Here is a 17657-nt window from a genome sequence, read left to right as displayed (position 1 = left end):
AAATGATTCATCTTAAAGTCTTTTTCAGTTTATTTAGTTTAAAACATCATAAATTAAATTCAGTGAAGCTGCAGAGTTTGAGAAAAATAAGAAAAGACAAACAAAAATCAGAAATTGTTTTACAATAGCTGAAGACAGAGTGAGATTAATTTTTTTCTTTTAATTCCTGCCAACCTGGGAAAGAGATGAATAAATGAGCTCCAAAACCTAACTTTATCCACAGAGTGGGCATTCATTTTTACCTTCTCCTCCACTAAAGTTAAATGAAGAGCTACTTAGGTGAGCAGCATTTCCCTGGGCTGCATTCCAGATTCCAACCACCCTTCCAAGGTCATCTGGTGAAATTAGAAATGGCCAGAATATAGACAAAACCAAAGAATAAGAAAGAGTCCTGAATATTAAGAGACATTTTAAATGCACAAAATGTTTACTCCAAAAACCTCTGCAGAAATTCTGGAAATAAAAGCCTTCTGTCTGCCCCATATGTCACTCTATTTATCTTTAGAGCTGATGGTTGACTAGCGTGGTTGATAGTCCTGTCTCCTCTAAGTCTCATATATTCCTGCCAGTGCTAAGAGGTCAACCCATGAGGACAATATTCCTCTCCAAGCATGCACGAGTAACTGCAGTTCCCTAAACTTTTCTTCTCTAACAAAGGTCTATTTGTATCAAAATATTCAGGAAATATCTTGAAATTATATTAAATGACAAGGAACCTCACATTCCAAGAATCTCTAGTTTTTTGACCCTTCCACATCTATTTATGTATTACTCTAATAAACCTAAGTGATATAACAAATTTAAGAAATAATCAATGTATGCCCTAAGCTCTGAGCTAGAGAACGAATGTTAAAAGTAAAGAAAACATGGACACAGGGAGGGGAACATTACACACCAGGGTCTATTGGGGGGTGGGGGTCTAGGGGAAGGATAGTATTAGGAGAAATATGTAATGTAGACGACAGATTAATGGATGCAGCAAACCATCATGGTATGTGTATACCTATGTAACAAACCTGCACATTCTGCACATGTATCTCAGAACTTAAGTTATAATAATAAAAAAAGAAAAAAGAGAAACAATGAACTTTCTAAAAAAATAAAGAAAAGCAAAGAAATTTACAAACTATATAAATCTTTATCTGTAAAATTAATTATTTAGATAAGAGTCTCAATCATGACAATCAGCACAAAAAGTGATTTTGCTTAATGGAGTTCTCTGATACAAAATGAAATAATAATATACTATATTTTCTTAAATTCTAATTTGTTTTATTTTAGTAGGTAATAAATGCATGTGGTTCAACATTCAAATTATATAACACAAAAAGTCCATTTCTAACCTGTCTTCCCTCTATCCAGTTTCTCTGCCTACAGTTGCTTATGTACTCTTCTCAAGATATTTTATGCCTTTACAGGCATATATTCCCCACCCCTACCACCACAGGTTTTTAAAATATAAGTGGCGACCTTATATTTGTATACTATTCCACAATGCACATTAAGGTAAATGTGCACTTATTTTTTAAGTCTCAGATCTCCTTGAGGTAGTCATTTGTTCCAATTTTACAAATAAAAACACTGAGAAAACATTTAAAATACTTGCCCACAGGCACAGATCAACACTCCTTGAGGTAGCCTTTTACTTCAGCTTCACAAATAAGGGCACTGAGAAAACACTGAAACACTTGCCCAAAGGCAGAGACAACAAATAAACCTACCTCTTCTTATTCCAATTAACATTCCTTTCACTGTACTCCAGCATCTTTATTTATTTATTCATTCATCCATCTATTTATTTTCCAAATATATACTAAGCTCTCATTCTATGCAAAAAATTATGTTAGGTAGTTTGGAATGTGTATATTTTGGTAATACACAATTTCTTCTTCCTAAGCTTAATTGTATAGCAGAAACAAAACAGATATCAACCACGTAGATGATTACAGTGATTTTAAGACTGTAAAATAAATATAGATATCCTGAAGAGAAAACAACTATTTTGCCTGGAGATATCAAAAAAGGTTCATGATGAAATTAACATTTTTGTCAAGTCTTGAACTACAAATAGAAGAGAAAATATTCAAACATACCTGTACAATTAAAATGTTTGTTTGCAGAGCATTATACATAAAACAGAGGCCTTTAAGTAAGTAAATAAAACAATGTCCAGAGCAATAAAATGTGAAACCCCCATACTTCATTAATTCATTCAATAGTCTTCCCTTATTCAAAATCAGAATGGTTATAAATATGGATTTTTTATATAGAGTATAGCATATTTTGGACATTCAATAAAAAAGGAAAACACGCCCATCTAGCAATGGCAAACAAAGTATTCAGACCAATCCTTCCACTGGGAACAGATAAAAAGAAGTGAAAAAGCTTATGCAAACATGGATCTCACAGCATCTAAGCATTAAAAATATAGAGAAAAATTAGGTGGCCAAATTCTGGGAGAAACCCAGAGTTAGACCAGGCACCTCAGGCTGATTTTCCCCTAGGGATATCTGCTAATTCCAGGAGACACAAGTGAGGGGCTGAGAAGCTGAGCAAGGATGTAAACAGATTTCATAGTTTGTAGGACAAAATTGGGGTTCAAGATCTGCCAAAGATTAAGGATCCTGATGGACTACAGGTCTTTTGTTGGAACCCTAAAGGGTACTACAGTAGGAGGAAGGAAACACTAGAAATTGACAGGGCTTTGCAGGGACTTATATTCAGCTTAATATACTAATTCCTGATTATATATCTGGATTTGTAAACATAAATCATTTCTAGAAGAACATGACATCATTCTAAACTTCTAACAATCTCTATAATCTTCAAATACAATTTTGAATGATCATCATGAGGCAAGACATAGATACACCAAGTAAGAAAGTAGACCCACATGAGATACAAATAATGGTTATTAAACACGTACTTAAAAAGAAAAAAACCATGATGAATATAGTTAAGAAAATTTTTTTTTAAAGATTTGGAAGGTAGAACATCAGGGAAGGTCCAAGACGGCCAATTAGAAGTAGCTGTGGTCACTGTTGGTGGGAATGTAAACTAGTTCAACCATTATGGAAAACAGTATGGCAATTCCTCAAGGATCTAGAACTAGGATGTACCATTATGACCCAGCCATCCCACTAGCTGGGGTATATACCCAAAGGATTATAATCATGTCTGCTATAAGCACAGACCGTATGTTTATTTGCGGCACTATTCACAATAGCAAAGACTTGGAATCACCCAAATGTCCATCTGTGGACAGACGGGGAATTAAGAAAATGTGGCACATATACACCATGGATACTATGCAGCCCATAAAAAAGATCAGTTCGTGCTCCTTTGTAGCCGACATGGATGGCAGCTGGAAACCCATCATTCTTAGCAAAAACTATCAAGAACAGAAAAACCAAACACTGATGTTCGTCACTCATAGGCTGGAACTGAACAATGAGATCACTTGGACTCGCGGAAGGGGAACATCACCAAACGGGGCCTATCGAATTGGGCGAGGGGGGAGGGGCGAGGGATTGCATTGGAAGTTATACCTGATATAAAATGATGAATTGATGGGTGCTGACGAGTTGATGGGGTGCAGCACACCAACATGGCACAAGTATACATACGTAACAAACCTGCACGTTATGCACATGCTACCCTAGAACTTAGAACTTAAAGTATAATAAAAAAAAGAAAAAAAAAAAGAAGTAGCTGTGGTCCACAGCACTCACAAAGAGGAACAAAAAAGGTGAGTGAATACAGCACCTTCAAATGAAATACCCAGGTTCTTGCATTGGGACTGATTAGGGAAACAACTCAACCCATGGAGAACAAAGAAAAGCACAATGGGGTGAAGGCCCACCAGGGAGTGACATGTAGCCAAGGGAACCCCCATCCCTAGCCAAGGGAAGCCATTAGTGATTGTGCAACCCCAGGAAACCAGGCTTCTCCCATGGATCTTGGTAACCCATGGATCAGTAGTTTCCCTTTGTGAGCCCATACCACCAGGGCCTTAGGTCCAACACACTGAGCTGTGTGGAGTCTTGGCAGAGCAGCTGTTCAGGCATGCACAGAGACCCAGGTGCTTTACATACTCTGGCCCTGGGATTTCCAACAAACACGTCTGCAACTCAGGCAAGGCAAGAGATCTGCACATACCCCTAGGAAGTGGTCAGAATCCAGGGAGCTGAGCAGCATTGTTCTGCAGGCCACACTTCCATGGCACCTGAAAAGATAAGACCCACTGGCTTGAAATTCCAGCCAGATACCAGCAACAGGGTAGAGCTTGCCTGAGACCAGATGGAGCCCCAGGGGGAAGGGTGGGCACCATCTCTGCTGTTTGGTCAACAGCTGTTCCAGCCCATAGGCTTTGGAGAGTCCAATCAGTTGGGACAAGTAATGGTCCCCCTAGCAGCAGAGCACAGTGGCTTTGCCAGATCGTGGCCAGACTGCTTCTTTAAGTAGGGCCCAATCCATTCCTCCTCAATGGGCAGGACCATACAGCCAGGCCCTCTAGCCAGCCTGCCCTCCCCTCTTATGGACAGAGCTCTGATATCCCTATAAGATGGAGTACCCAGGGGAGGGGAGGCCACCACCTACGTTGGTTGAACAACTCAGCCATTCCAGCCTGTGGGCTTTGGAGAGTCCAAGCAGACAGGGGCAGAGGCAGTTCCCCAACACAACACAGCTGTTGTGTTGAGGTATGACAAGACTGATTCTTTAATTGGGACCCTGATTCACTCCTTCTTACAGGGCAGGTCCTCCCACTGGGGTTCTCCCAGGTGGGGCCTCTAGCCACCCCCACCCATATTCTACCAACCAACAGAGCCCTATTTCTCCCTGGGACAGAGTGCCTGAAGGTCAGGGCAGACTGCCACCTTGGCCATTCAGGTTTCTCAGCCAGTCCACACTGTGGCCTTTGGAGAGCCCAAACCAATTGAGAGCTGAAGGGATCCCCAACACAGCACAGCTGCTCTACTAAAATGCAGCCTGTCTGCTTCTTTAAGGGAGTCCCTGATCCTGTTCCTCCTAACTGGGTGAGACCTGCCCACCATGGTCTCCAACTACTTCCTACAGGTACCCTTGGGCCAGCAATAGGTCAGTCTCACCTGGGACAGAGCTTCCAGAGGAAGGGGCAGGCTGCCATCTTTGCTGTTTTACAGCCTTTGCTGGTGATACCCCCAGGTATGAGGAAAACTAAGGCAACTAGGGTCAGGAGTGGCACCCCAGCAAACCACAGCCGACCTATGGAAGAGTGGCCAGACTGTTAGAAGAAAAACAAACAGAAAACAACAAAACCACCAAAAAAATAAAAAATCCAAAAGTCAGCAACCTCAAAAATCAAAGGCAGATAAGCCCACAAAGATGAGAAAGAATCATTGCAAAACACTAAAACTCAAAAGCCAGAGGGCCCCTTTTCTTCCAAATGACTGCAACACTTCTCCAGCAAGGGTTCAGAATTGAGCTGAGGCTGAGACAGCTGAAATGACAGAAGTAGGCTTCAGAATGTTGGTAATAACTAACTTCACTGAGCTAAAGGAGCATGTTGTAATTCAATGTAAAGAAGTTAAAAATCATGACAAAATAATACGTGAGGTGATAGCTAAAATAGCCAGTTTAGAGAAGAAAATAACTGACTTATTGGAGCTGAAACACACACTATAAGAACTTCACAATGCAATCAATCATGAGTATTAACAGCAGAATAGACAAAACAGAGAAAAGAATCTCAGAACTTAAGGACTATCTTTCTGAAATAAGACAGGCAGACAAAAATACAGAAAAAGGATGAAAAGGAATGAACAAACTTCTGAGAAATATGGGATTATGTAAAGAGACTGAATCTACAACTGATTGGGGTACCCGAAAGGGACAGGGAGAATGGAACCAAGTTGGAAAACATACTTCAGGTAGCTACCATCCAGGAGAACATCCCTGACCTAGCAAGTCAGGCCATCATTCAAATTCAGGAAATGCAGAGAACCCTGGTAAGATACTCCATGAGAAGATCATCCCCAAGACATATAATCATCAGATTCTCCAAGCTCAAAATTAAAGAAAAATTGTTAAGGGCAGCTAGAGAGAAAAGCCAGGTCACCTACAAAGGGAAGCCCATCAGACTAAGAGTGGACCTCTCAGTGGAAACCCCACAAGCCAGAAGAGATTGGGGAAAACTTTCAATTCTTAAAGAATTCTTAAAGAAATTCATAAAGAAAAGCATTTCCAAGCCAGAATTTCATATCCAGCCAAACTAAGCTCCATAATAAGAAGGAGAAATAAGATCCTTTTCAGACAAGCAAATGCTGAGTCAGTTCATTACCATAAGACCTGCCTTGCAAGAGCTCCTGAAAGACGCACTAAATATGGAAAGGAAAAACTGTTACCAGTGACTACAAAAACACACTGAAGTACACAGACTAGTGACATTATGAAGCAACCACATAAGCATGTCTATAAAATAACCAGCTACCAACATGATAGGATCAAATCCAGACATAGCAATACTAACCTTAAATGTAAATGGGCTAAATGCCTCAATGAAAAGACCCAGAGTGGAAAGCTGAATAAAGAACCAAGACCCATCGATATGCTGTCTTCAAGAACCCATCTCACATGCAAAGACACACATAGGTTCAAAATAAAGGAAGGAAGGAAAATCTACCAAGCAAATGGCAAACGGAAAAAAAGCATGAGTTGCAATCCTAGTTTCTGACAAAACAGATGTTAAACAAACAAAGATCAAAGAAGACAAAGAAAGACATTACATAATGTTAAAGGGTTCAATTCAACAAGAAAATCTAACAATCCTAACTATAAATGCACCCAACACAGGAGCACCCAGATTCATAAAGCAAGTTCTTAGAGGCTTTTATAGAGACTTACACTCCCACACAATAATAATAGGAGACCTGAACACCCCACTGACAATATTAAACAGATCATTGAGACAGAAAATTAACAAAGATTTTCAAGACCTGAATTCAGGTCTGGGTGAAGTGGACCTGATAGATATCTACAGAACTCTTTACCCAAAAACAAGAGAATACACATTCTTCTCATCCTTACATAGCACTTACATTAACATTGACCACATATATGAACAGATACTTCTCAAAAGAAGACATTCATACAGCCAACAGACATATGAAAAAATGCTCATCATCACTTGCCATCAGAGAAATGCAAATCAAAACCACAATGAGATACCATCTCATACCAGTTAGAATGGCAATCATTAAAAAATCAGGAAACAACAGGTGCTGGAGAAGATGTGGAGAAATAGGAACACTTTTACACTGTTGGTGGGACTGTAAACTAATTCAACCACTGTGGAAAACAGTGTGGCGATTCCTCAAGGATCTAGAACTAGAAATACCATTTGACCCAGCCATTCCATTACTGGGGATATACCAAAAGGATTATAAGCCATGCTGCTATAAAGACACATGCACATGTATGTTTATTGCGGCACTACTCACAATAGCAAAGACTTGGAATCAACCCAAATGTCCATCAGTGACAGACTGGATTAAGAAAATGTGACACATATATACCATGGAATACTATGCAGCCATAAAAAAGGATGAGTTCGTGTCCTTTGTAGGGACATGGATGCAGCTAGAAACCATCATTCTCAGCAAACTATCGCAACAACAGAAAACCAAATACCACATGTTCTCACTCATAGGTGGGAATTGAACGATGAGATCACTTGGACACAGGAAGGGGACCATCACACACTGGGTCCTATTGTGGGGAGGAGGGGGAAAGGGATAGCATTAGAAGACATACCTAATGTAAATGATGAGTTGATGGGTGCAGCACACCAACATGGCACGTGTATACATATGTAGTAAACCTGCACGTTGTGCACATGTACCCTAGAACTTAAAGTATAATTAAAAAAAAAAAAAGAATCTGAAAGTCTAAGACAGGAAAAAAGGGGAGTCTTCAAATCTATAAAAAGTACTGTAACAGCCCAATGGGTTCACCTTGCCTGCTGCCTAGACAGAACCGATTTATCAAGAGGTATTACAGTGGAGAAGTAATTCACGCAGAGCCGGCTGTGTGGCACACCAAAGCTTATTATGCAACTCGGTCTCCCCAAGCATTCGGAGATCAGAGCTTTTAAAGATAACTGGTGGGTAGGGGCTTGGGACCTGGGGAGTGCTGATGAGTCAGGTTGGAGATGGAATCATAGGGGGTTGAAGTTGAGTTTTTTTGCTGTCTTCCATTCATGGGTGTGATGGTACAACTGGTTGGGCCAGATTACCAGCCTGGGCAGGATCTGCAACACATACCAAGCCCTGATCTTAGGTTTTACAATAGTGATGTGATGTTACCCGCAGGAGCAATTTGGGGAGGTTCAGAGCCAGAGACTGCATGACCCCTAAACTGTAAATTCTAATCTTGTAGCTAATATGTTAGTCCTGCAAAGGCAGACTGCTCCCCAGGCAGGAAGGGGTTCTTTTCAGGAAAGGGCTGTTACCAATTTGCTTTCGGAGTCAAACTGTGAACTAAATTCCTTCTCCAAGTTAGTTTAGCTTACACCAAGAAATGAACAAGGACAGCTTAAGGTTTAGAAGCAAGATACAGAGTTGGTTAGGTCTGATTTCTTTCACTGTCATAATTTCCTTAGTTATAATTTTGTAAAGGCGGTTTCAGTACTTCCATCAATATGCCTAATAGGTTTTAATATGTATTTGTGTGTTGTGTACAGAATGTTCCACTACTAAAAATATATAAAAGAGCTCTAATTAAAAAAAAAAATTGATCACATAATCAGAAGTAAAATACTCCTCAGCAAATGCAAAAGAACTGAAATCATAAACAGTCCTTCAGACACAGCACAATCAAATTAGAAACCAATATTAAGAAATTCACTCAAAATAGCCCAACTACATGGACAGTAAACAACCTACTCTGGAATGACTCTTTGGTAAATGATGAAATTAAGGCAGAAATCAGTAAGTTTTGAAACCAATGAGAACAAAGAGACAACATACCAGGATCCCTGGGACACAGATAAAGCAAAGTTAAGAGGGAAATTTATAGCACTAAATGCAGAGACATCAAAAAGCTTTGCCCACATCGAGAAGCTAGAAAGGTCTCAAGTTAACAACCTAACATTATAACTAAAAGAATTAGAGAACTAAGAGCAAACAAACACCAAAGCTAGCAGAATACAAGAAATAACCAAAATCAGAGCTGAACTGAAGGAGACAGACACACACACACACACACACACACACACAAAACCTTCAAAAAATCAACAAATCCAGGATTTGGTTTTTTGAAAAAATAATGAAATAGACCACTAACCAGACTAATAAAGAAGAAAAGAGAAAAGATTCAAATAATCACAATAAGATATAATTTGGGGGTATCACCATTGACCAACAGAAATGAAGCCATCAGAGAATACTATAAACACCTCCATGCACATAAACTAGAAAATCTAGAAGAAATTGATAAATTCTTAGACACGTACACCCTCCCAAGACTGAACCGGGAAGAAACTGAATTTCTAAATAGACCAATAATGAGTTCTGAAATTGAGGCAGTAATAAATAGCCTACCAAGAACAACAACAACAACAACAACAACAAAAAGCTCAGGTCCAGACAGGTTCACAGCTGAATTCTACCAGAGATACAAAGAAGAGCTGGTACCATTTCTACTGAAACTATTCCAAAGAACTGAAAAGGGAGGAATTCACCCTAACTCATTCTATGAAGACAGCATAATCCTGACACCAAAACCTGGCAGAGATACAACAAAAAAAGAAAAATTCAGGCCATTACCTTTGATAAACGTTGATGCAAAAATCTTCAATAAAATACTTGCAGCACATCAAAAGGCTTATCCACCACAATCAAGTAGGCTTATCCCTGGGATGCAAGGCTGGTTCCCCATATGCAAATCAATAAATGTGATTCATCACATACACAGATCTCAAGAAAAAAACACATAATTATCTCAATAGGTACAGAAAAGGCCTTCAACAAAATTCAACATTCCTTCATGTTAAAAACTCTCAATAAAGTAGGCATCAAAGAAACATACCCGAAAATAATAAGAGTCATATATGACAAATCCACAGCCAATATTACACTGAATGGGCAAAAGCTGGAAGCATTTCCCTTGAAAACTGACACAAGACAAGGATGCTCTCTCTTAGCACTCTTATTCAACGTAGTATTGAAAGTCCTGGCCAGAACAATCAGGCAAGAGAAAGAAAAAAGAATATACCAATAGGAAGAGAAAAAGTCAAATTATCTTTATCTGTAGATAACATGATCCCATATCTAGAAAACTCTATTGTCTCAGCTCAAAAACTAATTAAGCTGATAAGCAACTTCGGCAAAGTCTCAAGATACAAAATCAATGTACAAAAATTACTAACATTTCTAGACACCAACAACAGGTGAGCCAAGAGCCAAATCAGGAATGAACTCCCATTCACAATTTCTACAAAGAGAATAAAATACCTAGGAACACAGCTAACAAGAAAAGCAAGCAATCTCTTCAAGGAGAACTACAAACCACTGCTCGAAACAAACTGAGATTATACAAACAAATGGAAACATATTCCGTGCTCATGGATAGAAAGAATCAAGATTATTAAAATGGCCATACTGCCCAGAGCAATTCCAAATTCAATACTATTCTCATTAAACTACCATTGACATTTTTCACAAAATTAGAAAAAACTATTTTAAAGTTCATATGGAATCAAGATAGAGCCTGACTAGCCAAGACAGCCCTAAGCAAAAAGAATCTACATGGAGGTATCACACTACCTGACTTCAAACTATTCTATAAAGCTACAGTAACTAAAACGCATGGTACTGGTACAAAAACAGACACATAGACCAATGGCACAGAATAGAGAACCCGGAAATAAGACCTCATATCTAACACTATTTAATCTTCAACAAACCAGACAAAATCAAGCAAAGGGAAAGGAGTCCCTATTTAATAAATAGTGCTGGGAGAACAGACTAGCCATATGCAGAAAATTGAAACTGAACCCCTGTTTTACACCATATACAAAAATCAGCTCAAGATGGATTAAAGATATAAATGTAAAACCAAAAACTATAAAACCCTAGAAAAAAATCTAGGCAATACCATTCAGGACATACGCACAGGCAAAGATTTCTTGATAAATATGCCAAAAGCAAAGATTGACAAATGCAATCTAATTAAACAAAAGAACTTATGCACAGCAAAAGAAACAATCATCAGAGTGAACAGACAACCCACAGAATCGGAGAAAATTTTTGCAATATATCCATCTGAAAAAGGCCTAATATCCAGCAACTACTAGGAACTTAAACAAATTTATGAGAAAACAAACAACCCCGTTAAGAAGTGGGCAAAGGACATAAACAGACACTTCTCAAAAGAAGACCACATGCAGCCAAAAAACATATGAAAAAAAGCTCAGCATCACTAATCATTAGAGAAATGAAAATCAAACCACAATGAGATACCATCTCACATCAGTCAGAATGGCTACTATTAAAAGTCAAAAAAACAATAGATGCTGGTGAGGTTGTGGAGGAAAAAAATGCTCTTACACTGTTGGTGGAAATGTAAATTAATTCAACTATTATGGAAGACAGTGTGGTGATTCCTCAAAGACCTAGTGGCAGAAATATCTTTTGACCCAGCAATCCCATTGCTGGGTATATACCTAAAGGAATATAAATCAATATATTATAAAGATACATGCACATGTATGTTCATTGCAGCACTATTCACAATAACAAAGACATGGAATCAACCTAAATCCCCATCAATGATAGACTAGATAAAGAAAATGTGGTACATATACACCATGGAATACTATGCAGTCATAGAAAAAAAGGATATCATGTCCTTTGCAGGAACATGGATGGAGCTGGACACCATTATCCTCAGCAACCTAACACAGGAACAGAAAATCAAATACCACATGTTCTTAGTTATAATCGGGAGCTGAATGAGGAGAACATATGGACATATTGAGGGGAACAATACACACTGGGGCCTGTTGGAGGAAAGAAGGTGGGAGGATGGAGAGCATTAGGAAAAATAGTTAATGGATGCTGGGCTTAATACCTAGGTGATTGGGTGATCTGTGCACCAAATCACCATGGCACACATTTACCTGTGTAACAAACCTGTGCAACCTGCATATGTACCACTAAACTGAATATAAAAGTTGGAAATCAAAAAATAAATAAATAAAAAGTAACATTTAAGAATGTTTAGAAGATATTCAGAAACTCAAGAAAATTTTTTAACTAAAATGGATCACTAGAAGAAAGAATGAAGTTCTGACACATGATACAACATGGATGAATCCTGAAGACATTGTACTAAGTGGAATAAGCCAAGAATAAAAGGATAAACATTGTATAATTCCACTTACATGGCACTTTATTAGTCAAATTCACAGAGACAGAAGATGGAGTGGTAGTTCCCAGGGGTTAGAGAGAAGGTGAAGTGGGTGTCATTGTTTAATGGGCATGAAGTTTAAGTTTTAGAAAATAAAAATGTTCTGGAGATGGATGGTGGTAATAAATGTACAACAGTGTGAATATACATAATATATATCAGCAATTATATTAAATATTAGTCTATTTTTATGCTGCTAATAAAGACATACCCAAGACTGGGCAATTTACAAAAGAAAGAGACTTAATGAACTCACAGTTCCACATGGCTGAAGAGGCCTCACAATCATGGCAGAAGGAGAAAGGCAAGTCTCCTGGTGACAGACAAGAGAAGAGGATGAGAACCAAGTGAAAGGGGTTTCCCCTTGTAAAACCATCAGATCTCATGAGATTTCACTACCATGAGAACAGTATGATGGAACATGTCCCTATGATAAAATTATCTCCCTATGGGTTCTTCTCACAAAACCAGAGAATAATAGAAGTTACAACTGAAGATAAGATTTGAGTGGTGACACTGCCAAACCATATCATTCTGCTCTGGCCCCTCCCAAATCTCATTTCCTCACATTTAAAAACCAATCATGCCTTCCCAACAGTTCCCCAAAGTCTTAACTCATTTAGCATTAACTCAAATGTCCATCATCCAAAGTCTCATCTAAGACAAGGCAAGTCCCTTCCAGCTATGAGCCTGTAAAATCAAAAGCAAGTTAGTTACTTCTTAGATACAATGGGTGTACAGGTATTGGGTAAATACGCCCATTCCAAACGGGAGAAATTGACCAAAACAAAGGGGCTACAAGCCCCATGTAAGTCTAAAATTCAGCAGGGCAGTTAAATCTTAAAACTCCAGAATGATCTCCCTTGACTCCATGTCTCACATCTAGGTCATGTTGATGCAAGTGGTGGGTTCCCATGGTCTTGTGCAGCTCCATCCCTGTGGCTTTGCATGGCACAGCCTCCCTCCTGACTGCTTTCACAGGCTGGCATTGAGGTCTGCAGGTTTTCCAGGTGCATTGTGCAAGATATCAGTGGATCTACTATTCTAGGCTCTGGAGGATGGTGGCCCTATTTTCACATCTCCACCAGGCAGTGTCTTAGTAGGGATGCTGTGTGGGGGTTTTGATCCCACATTTCCCTTCCACGCTGCCCTAGCAGAGGTTCTCCATGAGGGCCCCGCCCCTACAGGAAACTTCTGCCTGGACATCTAGGCATTTCCACACATCCTCCGAAATCTAGACGGAGGTTCCCAAACCCCAATTCTTGACTTCTGTGCACTGGCATGCTCAACATCACATGGAAGCTGCCGAGGCTAGGGACTTGCACCCTCTGAAGCCATGGACTGAGCTGTACCTTGACTCCTTTTAGTCATAGGTGGAGCGGCTGAGATGCAGGGCACCAAGTCCCTAGACTGCACACAGCCGAGGGACCCTGGGCCTGGCCCAAGAAACCACTTTTACCTTTTAGGCTTCCAGGCCTATGATGGAAAGGGCTGCCCTGAAAACCTCTAACATGCCCTGGAGACATTTTTCCCATTGTCTTGGGGATTAACATTCAGCTCCTCATTACTTATGCAAATTTCTGTAGCCAGCTTGAATTTCTCTTCAGAAAATGGAATTTTCCTTTCTATCACATTGTCAGGCTGCAAATTTTCTGAACGTTTATGCTCTGCTTCCCTTTTAAAACTGAATACCTTTGACAGTACCCAAATCACCTCTTGAGTGCTTTGCTGCTTAGAACTTTATTCTGCCAGATACCCTAAATAATCTCTGTCAAGTTCAAAGTTCCAAAAATCTCTAGGACAGGGGCAAAATGCCACCAGTCTCTTTGCTAAAACTAGAGTCACCTTTGCTCCAGTTCCCAACAAGTTCCTCATCTCCATCAGAGACCATATTAGCCTGGATTTCATTGTCCATATCATTATCAGCATTTTGCGCAGAGCCATTCAACAAGCCTCTAGGAAGTTCCAAACTTTCCTACATTTTCTGTCTTCTTCTGAGCCCTCCAAACTGTTCCAATCTCTGCCTGTTACCCAGTTCCAAAGTGACTTTCACATTTTTGGGTATCTTTTCAGCAGCACCCACTCTACTGGTACCAATTGACTGTAGTCGTCCATTTTCCTGCTGCTGATAAAGACATACCCAAGACTAGGCACACTCGTGGTGGAAGGCAAAAGTCACATCTCACCTGGTGGCAGACAAGAGAAGAGAATGAGAGTCAAGCAAAAGATTTCCCCTTATAAAACCATCAGATCTCATGATACTTATTCAGTACCATGAGAACGGTATAGGGGAAACTACTCCCATGATTCAATTATCTTCCACTTGGTCCCTCCCACAACATGAGGGAATTAGGGGAGCTAGAATTCAAGATGAGATTTGGGTGGGGACACAGCCAAACCATATCAAAATATAAACGGATTAAGTGTCCCAAATAAAAGACAAAGATTATCATACTGGATAATATTATAAACCTATCTATATTCTGTTTACAAGAGACACATTGTAAAATATTAGAATGAAATGTTGAAATTAAAATAATAGAAAAATGATATACCATAAAAATTTTAACCAAAATAAAACTGGTATAGATATATTAATATTAGAAACTAGATTTTAAAACAGAGTGCATTTTTTAAAGATAAAGAGGCTATATAGGCCAAACATGGTGGAATACTATGGAGCAATTAAAATGGAAGAACTGTAGCTCATCACAACATAGATGAATCTCTCAAACATAACGATGAGCAAAAGAAACCAAATGCTAAAGAATACATACTGTGTGGTTCCATTAATATAAAGATTAAAAGCGCCAAAATGGCACAAGAAGTCAGAATAATGTGTTCTGAGACTTTGTGCAGTCTTTAGTTGTAGCTGACTTCTTGTCTTTAGTTTCACAAAGGAATATGCTACTGAAGTATTTCTGGTGTTGAAGCTTTGGGATGTGATCCAATAGGTGGCACTGATAGTTTATTGAGCAGAACACATAATTTATTCATTTTTCTGGATTGACATACTTAATTCTAATTTTTTTCAATTTTAAAAATATGAATATAAAAAAGCATGTCTTTATTTTGTTTATTATGCTTCCACAGTGGAAAGTAGGAGTTGGTAAAAATTATTTTGAGTTGATAAAGTGTGATGACGATATGTAGCACCTGCTGTGATAATCGTAGAAACCTATTAGCAAATGAGCCCATTACGGACATCTAAGTTTGATGTTTAGGAAGTGCCTCTTTCATCAACATTACAAATCACCATTAGATAGCGTTACTTTTCCAATTATATTATTGGATTCTGATATATATTAATACATGTTGCTTCACCTCAATATGACAATTGAATGATTTATGAAATTATTGAGATTTTATTAATATCTCCAAAGTCATAATTTTGTCAACATACATATATAGGCATTTCTTATATTTCTGCTTGTAATAATCACACATTGGGACAAAATGAAAGGGAACAAGCCTTGAATTCTATATGGACTCTGGTACAAGAAAGAAACAGTAACAATCTCCAACCACTCGGTGATGACAAGGATGTCTTGATTCCTATTGCTGGTAAGCACATAAAGCAGATAAATTCATGATAAATAAGGTTCCCACTTCTAATGAGTTTCTTGCTGGAGGAAGAAAGCAGTGAGAGATAATCCTTTATTTTTGATGTAACTCTAGAAGAAGAATCTGTGAGAAACAGAATTCTCTAAGTAGATGAACTCTGGCCACAAGAGGGCGATATGAGGTGTGCAGCACACTGATTCCAAGGCTGTGAGATCTATGGCCACCCAGTCAGTACTACAATGGAAATCACTAACATCACCTTAATCACTAGCTGCATCCATTCCAAATCCTGTGCAATTTTCTGCCCTTGTCCAAGAAGGGTAAAAGGAGTACTCAGTGGCAGTTCTTTTTCCTGTTTCTTGGTTGTACTTAATAATAGACTTCTTCCATGTTTAGGAACCTGTTCTTGAACACTCAATTCAAACAGCCCATATATTAGGGAAAATTGAATAAGCTCTCTTTTTCCATCCTCAATTCTCCTAGTAAACTTCATTCTGTTCCTACCAGAATAACATATGACAATAGAACTGTTCTAGAACCATTCCAGTCTTTTATGCCATTGAATGCTATACATATTTATTAGGCTAATACTAATTAGTTGACTAATACTAGTCTAATAGTTAATACTAGTCTAATACTATTAGACTAATACTAGTACTACTAGACTAATACTAAGACTAATATTCTGCTCTACATCTATGTGAAAAATAAAATAAAGGGAGAATGAAAATGAAAGTTGGCAAAGTTCTGTAACAATTAGATATATCTCTAAGAGGTACAACTATATTACGTCTGTAATAATATTTAATGGCAGCTTTTTATTTTATAAATTTATAAATGTTCTCTATAAAATACTTATTTAGGTTGGAATGGGTTGACTGTTCAAAGTTAACTAGAAGTCAACAAAAAAGAAGTATTTATAATGACAAGGTAGATGATGAAAACCCTTTGACCACATATTTAACCGCAAATCTGAATACACTTTAAGATAAAGCAACCAGTAAGAGTTGCCCATTTTCACTGCTATGGCACAAACAGGCTGATTGATGTCAATGCTTTATAACTTAGCCACAGATGCAAGATATTTTCCTTTTCACCTGAACTATAGCAAAACATTTAATGACTTCTTCCTTTACTGCCTTCATATAATAATACTACTTAATTCTTTACTTCTGGGGAAGTTGGGTTACTTTAAGATATTTTATATACGAAATTTTATATTTTACATCTTAAAGTCACAATGAAAACAAAGAAGTTAAAACTATCTAAAACTATTTTCTTCAGTCAGCATGTTGCCTGTGGTGGTTTGGAAAGTATGTCCACAAATTATTTGACTCTCCTCCCTTTAAGAGGTATAGCCTAATTCCCCTCCCCTTGAGTATAGGTTGGTTTTAATGACTAATTCCTAATAATTTGAATACACCAAAAGTACAATATTCACTCTTTTTATCATTATTATTATTATNTGAATACACTTTAAGATAAAGCAACCAGTAAGAGTTGCCCATTTTCACTGCTATGGCACAAACAGGCTGATTGATGTCAATGCTTTATAACTTAGCCACAGATGCAAGATATTTTCCTTTTCACCTGAACTATAGCAAAACATTTAATGACTTCTTCCTTTACTGCCTTCATATAATAAT

This window comes from Rhinopithecus bieti, unplaced genomic scaffold (assembly GCF_001698545.2).
Source record: "Rhinopithecus bieti isolate Rb0 unplaced genomic scaffold, ASM169854v2 scaffold_19858, whole genome shotgun sequence".
Taxonomy (NCBI): domain Eukaryota; kingdom Metazoa; phylum Chordata; class Mammalia; order Primates; family Cercopithecidae; genus Rhinopithecus; species Rhinopithecus bieti.
Note: the sequence above shows the minus strand (reverse complement) of the source record.